General features: G+C 35.1%; 1 protein-coding gene across 1 annotated transcript in view; it reads left to right on the top strand.

The window, feature by feature from the left end:
• The first annotated feature begins 1,612 nt into the window (after positions 1–1,612).
• Positions 1,613–8,536, top strand: part of LOC120630342 (probable E3 ubiquitin-protein ligase RNF144A) — a 145,785-nt gene continuing 138,861 nt past the window's right edge. Inside the window, exon 1 of the mRNA XM_039899540.1 lies at positions 1,613–2,047. The gene's annotated coding sequence lies outside the window, so the exon portion shown is untranslated. The remainder of the gene's footprint in view (positions 2,048–8,536) is intronic.

Raw genomic sequence — 8,536 nt, 5'->3', positions numbered from 1 at the left:
TGTAAGTGCAGAGTGCAGAATTCGAAGTTAATGAGGAAATTATAACCTTTTGGCACTGACCAAACTTGAATAAAGGCACTCTGAATGCCTGACTGCTTTAAATTTAATATAAATAAATAAAAATTAAATTTTACACAATAAATAGCCTATTGCACTTTGCTTGTGCGCTAACTTGGTAAAATTACTATTACTTAAGCTTTGCTCAAAGCGAAGAGGATACTAACGCTACGTAAGATATTGTTATATCATCCGTTTATTTTAACTTGACGCGTGAACATTCAGTGCTGCAAGAATAGATATGAAATGGAAAAACTTCTTTGTTTGGATTTATTTTTGAACCCGCTCCACATTCGCGCCGTAAATAGCTGCAAACCACATCCATTAAAACATTGTGGATGGATTTCGCCTCCGTTGACGGTCTTCAAGCCTTGTTCCCCGTTCAGTGTTGCAATTTGCGCCCACGCCAAAGGATTTGCGAGGCGTGGACGCACACGCATAATAACTCGTGCGTGAAATAGGTAACGCGTGAAACTCTGTGCAGATTGCCTTGAGATTGTGCTTATTTTTTTACGGAGGACGGGGTGACATTCGACATTGATCGAGTGATATGTATATAAGTATGTAAAAATAAAAAATTATAATTTTCTGTCTAGATATAGGAATTATAGAAAAATAGCAGTGCATATTTCGATTTCTATTCTCGACCAGCATGCGAACTAAACTATGAACAATAGCGAGTGTAGAGGGTTATGAATTTTGCAATGACTTCGCGGCAGTATAACAATTGAATAACGCAAAAGTCTGGAGCCCACATTATAATTTAGTGTAATAAAGAGTTATAGAATATGTCACTATTATGAAAATTAAGCTTAATTTGCTATACTCCGCGAAAAGCAGGAGAATCTGTGTGGTGTAAATTCTAATTTCTTCAATCCTTATACTCCACACCCAACAAATCTTCGGCAATTCAAAATTCAAAATTAAAATTTAAGCTTAATTTTCATAATATATCTAGTAACTCCTTTTTCTATCCAATAGAATATGTCACGTTTTGCCTTACAGGTAGAAAAATAAAATCGCTGCCGATAGCAATGAAAAATAAAATCAGGTGGTAGTGAAGGTCTTAATATCTTAAGACCTTCTTATCTTTATCTTAATAACTTATTACTTGCCTATTACAGTAATGCTTCCAACCCAATTATACCTTCATTCGTATCATACCACAAAGTTTGTAAGAGCACCACCAGAAAAGCTTTCTTTGAGTTGGGCCTTAGGGTTCAACAACATCAGGACGGGAGCGAGATCAAGAATACCTAAACTTAAATTATATTTATATTTGTCTTCTAGCCCTTTCTACCTTACCTTTTAGAGCAATTTAATAAAACATATTACATTATTATATAATTAAAATGCTTGAAAAAGCTATGGGACTAAGGAACTAACATGCGTCCACTTAGACTGAACTGAAAATACACCTCTATTTTTATCTCCGCGGTTAGAGTCAACACTTATAAATTGCATAGCTGACAAGTGTCAGTGTCAAAGAAAAGTCACATATTTTTTGGATTGGCAAACTTTGTTCTAAAACATTTCCAAATTCCAGTTTCCACTTTCCAGTAGTCGATAGATTTTGTGTCGTGGTGGTTTGCGTTTTTCGCATAGATTTCCAGACTTAAATAATTTTCTAACCGTAATTGTAATGTAAAATAACATTTTTGGTAAATTGTAGCCTAGGAACCAATGAATGTGTGAAAAATACGTTAATAATGTCGCATTTGGATACCTTTTCAATAATTTGAGGTAGAGTGTCACATCGTTTCGCAAGTAGTTTTTGTTGGAACCTCGGAGGTGTTTTATTTGTGTACGGTTTCGTGAAAAACATCGGGTGTAATTTATTGTGCAAATTGTGCAGTGCTAGTGGCGCTAGAGCATTGTTTGTGTGGGATAACGGTGAATATAGTGAAAGTTGGTTAGGTGTTTGTGTTATTACGTTGGAAAACCAAAAATGCTGGAAATCGGTTCCGACCCCAGCGATGTTTCCATAAAGGTAGGTTCCATGTCACGTATTATATTACTTGTAGAACAGTGGATATTTGCCTAACGATCAACTGAAGGTACAAAGTATCTAGGCGATATAATACCTAATAAATTCCTTTATCAATGCTTTAAGAACGTGTTATATAAAAGGTTTAATGTGTCCTAACTAGTTCCAATGTTTATCTTCTGCAATACCGATTGTTAGAACTACTGTTGCCCGCGACTACGTAATTTTACTAGATAAAAAAACCCGCGTGTTCTGTTAATATTTCCGGGATACTTTATGTCTGTCGGGGATGCAAGATATTTAAATGCAAAATTTCGGTTAAGCTGTGAAGCAATGTAGGTATAGGTTTATTTTTTTTTACTCTGGGAACGATTACGGTGATGCTTTTCTGGTTTAAAAAACTATACATCTCCACGACACAAGCTATAAATGCGCCTAATTTCAGAAAAATTGGTAAAGCATAGGTAAAAAAACATACAAGTGTGGTGCCTAGTATAGGTAACTAAAAAATAAACAAACAGCAATACTTTCACGTTGATGTTATTGTGTTGGATAGGCATATGTTGTAGGTAATTGTTTTTATTTTTCTTGAAATTAAATAGCTCTATGCATGTCCTAAATTTTCCTTCATTAAACTTGCACAAAAAGGTTTTAATCATTATGATTTAGGTACAAAGGATAAGTTATTTGTTCATTTTAACAGAACTAAAATGTTATTAGAATGTTATTAATCTATCATCTTTACTAATATTATTAGTAGTGTTTGTTTCCTCATGCTGCATTGCTGAATTGGTTTTGATGATATTAGGCAGAATTTTTAGATAAGATTTAATATTGACAAAACAATAACAATTCTATAGAAAATAAAAATCAGTTATTAGATTTATTTAAGTAATAATACATATAGTTTGAAATAATAATTAAGGAAAGCTATAGAGCTTTCCTTACCCTTAAGCAGTTTATTAAACTTTTTCTTGGGTTTATTAGGTAATACTAACCTAACAAACCAATCGGAGAAGCTAAATTCTGCTTTTTCATAATCTTTAGCAATATCAATGTTGATAAGGATTTTTGGTTAAAAAGAAAAATGTTGGACAAGTCAATCAATTCTAACCATATTCGGTCGCATCAACTGTTCAGATTCCGGCTGAGAGTGTTGCTGTTGAGCTCTTAGATGGACCAGTAGCATGCAAACCAAAATATGTACAAATCCCTTTTAATAAACTGGAAATCTATTGTATTCATGAAATTATAAATATGATTGATTTGAAAGTGGGTATCAGTGTAATGTGGCAAGTTGTATCAACATTTTTTATCAGTGGGTGTAATGCATAATGCATTCTCAAAGAGGGTTGAAAACAAAAAACGCTGTCAGTAATCTCAGACTTATAATGAAAATTGTTGTTTTAAGCCTTAAGTAATTTTAGAGGTCAGCATCTTCAAACAAACAAACTCTTCACATTTATTATTAGTATATAACATATAGATACCTATAATTATAGATGTAGAAGATGATATTGTGTAAAAAATATTATGGACTATAGTGTCAACAGTTACTTGCTAAATACTAAGTAGGTACGTAACTGGTATTATATTGTGAATTGTTGAGGCCATTAGAGTAAGTTAGGTGACTAAACTGCTTCACAAAAAATCGATCACCTGAGCTGAGCTGATTTAGTTGTTTTAACATATTTGTACTTCTAATTTTTTCCCATTCATTCTCTTTCAAATCTGTTCAAATGCAGGTTGGCAGGCTTTGCATGGGAAAGGAAATTTCTTAAATGATAATTGTTATACAGTTTTTGATCTGAACACGTAATTCATGAAGACTTTTACAACTAAACCTGATTGTGAATTAATATATAAAATATTATTGCAATATTGTCAATTCATACTTACGAAGATGTTTAAACTTGCATCAAATAAAATATTATAGAACTCCCTAAATAACAAATGATGCAATTTACCATTAATTGTGACTTGCTCTATTATTATATAATTTGTAAGTTTTAAGGATCCTTAATGTTTTATAGAACAAAAGAATCTTTCTATTTTCTACATCTCATCGAAAATTGATGTTTTAAAATTGTTGGGTCAGGAAATTAAGCTAAACTGCAAACTTTTTTCCACATCCATATCACCAGCATACTTGTAACTCATTGTGTTACTAGTATGGGGTGGGCGTCTGTATGTGTGATTCTGCTGATAAGCAGTAATTAAGAAGAAAAATACCTAAGCTTTAAATGATCGGATTTTTTACAGAAAAGTGTATTCAGGTGCTAAAATCTTCATTAAATATCCTGGAAATAGAAAATAGGTATTGTGTGCCAGGATTATGTATTCAGCCCAGCCTATTAAAATGAATTGATCATCATATTATATACTCGTAGTTGGCCCTACATCAATTTTAGACTCAATTAAAGGTGGGTCATCCTTACTAATATTATAAATGCGAAGATTTTTTTGTCCTGTTCTTATGCCCTGACTAAGCAATTGACTTGATTCTTGGCATAGAGGTAGTTGAAAGGACAGTGAGTAACAGGCTACTCTTTTTTCCCCGTAAAAACAAACGGTTTCCACGGGATTTGTAATAATACCGTCATAGTCTCATCATCTGGACACCCTTCACTTTACTCCAAATCATAATTTTTGTCCAGTTCTTTATCAGCTCTACTTCGCTGATCGGAAAAAAACAGACTCGACCGCTGATACAATACGAGATGCAGCCCGTTTTGGCTGCATCGCGTATCGTATCACAGCTGCGTATCGCGATATGATTTATTATTGTGTATCTGTGCTGCGTATCACCCTCGTCAACATATACGATAATGATGCGTGTAGGCGATATGGATTTGGCAAACGATTCATAATTTCATAAATATAGTTCAACGGGTACATACCACGATATTTTTTTGATTTGTCGATATTTCGACTCAGTTGCATGGATCATGGTCACGTGGAAATGTCAAGTTGGATGTCACGGGCAGAATCTGACTACCCGCTTTCGTGTTCTTAGAATTGGGTCGAAATATTATCGTGGGATGTCCCCGCTGAAATATATTAACCACGAAAATCTTAGTTTGAAATCTTTGATTCATAATTATGTCGAAGTACGATTTCGAATCTTCCCTTAACGGTTTCTATTCTTTGCAATAGAAGATGAAGCGATCCATTTAGTGACTTGGGTCAATGTTAAGTGTCTGCTTAACATGTGGTGTACAAATAATCTTGCCTAACCAGCTCTATCGACTAATAAGTAAAAAATGTATTGCAGCTACAGTAGTGCTGCCACATATTTTTTGCAGTCATTAGTGATAGGGAAATACTAAGAAAGGTGAAAAGGGAAGGATGTTAATTTACGAATTGCAATGTTTACGTGATTCAATGTTTCAAATATTGGGGGATAGAAAGTACAAGAGTTAGAATAGATGTAATATAAATCGCACACACCTCAGTGGTTCGTTGAAATATATTGAAAAAAGGTGCACCGCTATTTTTACTCTATGTACTTTGCATCATAAACAGTTGTTTTCAACCCCCGAAGCAGAAACGACGGTGTGTTGTTAGTTGTTTTTTTTTGTTTGAAATGTGTGTTATTCGGGAGTGCTCTTGACTATGTTTGATGTAAAACCCGCCGATTATAGCCGTCGCCATAAAATTAACAGGCTTGACTAGTAGAACAATGTACACTTTATTAAAAGCCGGGAGGATTTATAATTTTTATATTCGTATATTTGGAACTATCAGTAGGTGTAACCTTAGCTAGTAGTGTACTGGTCCAACTTTTATTTATACACTTTATTTGTACACCACATAAAGAAAAATTTCATGGACAGGAAAAGAAGATTATTTCTTAGTTAGCGCTCCCTTTTAGGCAATATGATACAGTGCACACCGACCCTGCTTTCTGAGTCCATGCCCTTGGGTTTGATTCCCACAACTGGAGAATGTTTGTGTGATGAACATTAATATTTTTCAGTGTCTATCTGTATATTATAAGTATTTATGTATATTATTCATAAACATTTTCATCAGACATCTCAGTACCCATTACAAAAGCTACGCCTACTTTGGAAGTTTGGGGCTAGATGGCGACGATGTGTGTCTTGTCGTAGTATGTTTTTTTATGAAAAAACAAAATAAAAAAACCGAAGTAGCTAGAAACCGAACCGAAGCTTAAGCTTTTACAATATAGTTTATGTAGGAAATACTTTTTAATATTGTATCTACCATAGTACAGTCTCAAGTCGTACGAGTTGAGAAGGCGGCGCGGGGCGGAGAAAGTTGCCAGGAGCCGGTGAAAGTGATCGGACGTAATGTGTGGAGCGGCTTTCTTCCCTAGCATTGCCTTGTCAAGCATAGGCTTCCTGACCGGATGATCGGATCAGTTAGTCGTATTATAAAGACAAAGAAATTGATCGTTTGTTTGTAATCTTATGTTATATCAGAGCGGTGATAGCCCATTGGGTAAGGCTTTCCTTCGGGGAGACTGAATATTATACCCGGCAAAAATGCAAATAGCTAAAAGGTAGAGTTCTAACTTTTCGGAGTTATGTGCGTGTTTTAAAATCAACAGTGAAATATAACTTTTTTTTTTGCGCTGGGAAATACATTGACGCATCTCTCCCGGAGACAGGTAAGAAAATATCTACCACCGCACACTTAGCCAGTGTGAGGTACTACGGCCTATAATAACCTTCTCATTCTGAGAGGTGACACGTGCCTTGTGCCGGTTATGGGTTGTTGTTGCTGTTGATGATGATGATAATGATGATGATGAATCTTATATTTTTAAATTACACGACAGATAAGATAAGATAAGTTTAATGTGTAATTTATTTGGACGCTAAACCTCGAAAGATATGAATGGATTTTTATCGCTGCTCGCATGTATTTGACCAGACAGTCGATTTAACTCGAAGAAGTTTGTCAAAATTATGCTCGAATTTCCAAGCATGTCTGAGAAAAGGGAGTTACAACAGAGGCGCATGAATAATTCACACAGCTTTATTATGTAGGTGTGAATGTTGATGAACCACGCCGGAATGTGGGTTAGTTATTTATGATCAGCGTGCTATCGGTCAACGACTCGCTGGGGGGAAAAGTATAATTGATACTTGCAACCGGCGGTACTTACGACCCGGCCGAGGTTAACTTTACAAGTAGTGTGAGTGCAAACGTAACCATAGACAAGGAATTTAGACTATCCGTGTCTTAGGCTTATAACCTTTTATAATAATATAGTTTTTGTGAGAAAACCAAAAGCTGATAGATACAGACTAAGACACCAGAGGTATCTTTGCATCATTCGAGTCCATGTAGGACTGGAGTGTAACGATAATGCAGTCGTCTTTATATCGAAATGCCTTTCATGAACAATCAATGGGTTGTTAATCTAATATCATTTTAATTGTTTCTTGAAAACTATTAATAGTTAAATATGAGCTTGTATGTAAAAAAACCTTATCAACTTAATAAAATATCTGGCCAATATGAATTTATAGTTATCAAAAGTTGAATTATTTACCTACTTAATAAAATTACTGTAACATGATATTGACAATCGACTTGCAAGAAACGGGCATAGATTGGTGATATCTGCATATCGTCTGCGCAAGGTGCAGAATTCCTTTGTGGGGTTAAGTATACGCTTTTACAACATGATTCCTAAGGTAACTGTGGACCTAAGTAAGCGTAGCTTGGGTTAGGGGTACTGAGATGACTGATGAATATTTTTATGAATCAATCAATCAATCCTAACCGTATTCGGTCACAGCGACTGTTTCGGATTCCGGCTGAGAGCGCTGCTGGTGGGCTCTTAGATGACTCGCATAACCTGATTTTGTGCTAAACGTGCGGCTGCATTCGCTACACGTCAACACACCGGCAATGTAGTATATATATAATTATATATATGTAATTTTTATGAATATATACATAAACACTTATAACATCCATATAACACTGAAAAACATTCATGTTCATCACACAAAACTTTTCCAGTTTTGTGAATCGAACCCACAGCCTTTGACTCGGACAGCAGGTTCTTCAAATTCAAAATTTATTTCAAGTAGGCCTTCTTTATAAGCAATTTTGAAACGTCAAGTATGTATGTTTGTTTGTTGTTTCTAGTTGGGAAAGCAGATCGGGCGCCTTCCACCACTTCTCACACCAACGGTATTAATATATAAAGCTGAAGAGTTTGTTTGTGTGTTTACTTGAACGCAATGATCACAGGAACTACTGGTCCGATTTGGAAAACTATTTTTGACTGCCCATCCATCGAGGAAGGCTATATATATAGCATAACTGGAGAATGTTTAAAAATCCGGTGTTTTTTATTCCTTTTGAGAGCTTCCGCTGCGTGGGCTGCATAAACGGTAAATGTTTCGATAAAGTCATGTATCACAAAATTGTTCCCCTTTACAAGTTTAAAAAAATCCGCGACAGCATATGTTTATCTCTTAAGGTTTACTAATACGCGGATAAAGA

This window comes from Pararge aegeria, chromosome 16 (genome assembly GCF_905163445.1).
Source record: "Pararge aegeria chromosome 16, ilParAegt1.1, whole genome shotgun sequence".
Lineage (NCBI taxonomy): Eukaryota > Metazoa > Arthropoda > Insecta > Lepidoptera > Nymphalidae > Pararge > Pararge aegeria.
This window is presented reverse-complemented; position numbering and strand designations above follow the sequence as displayed.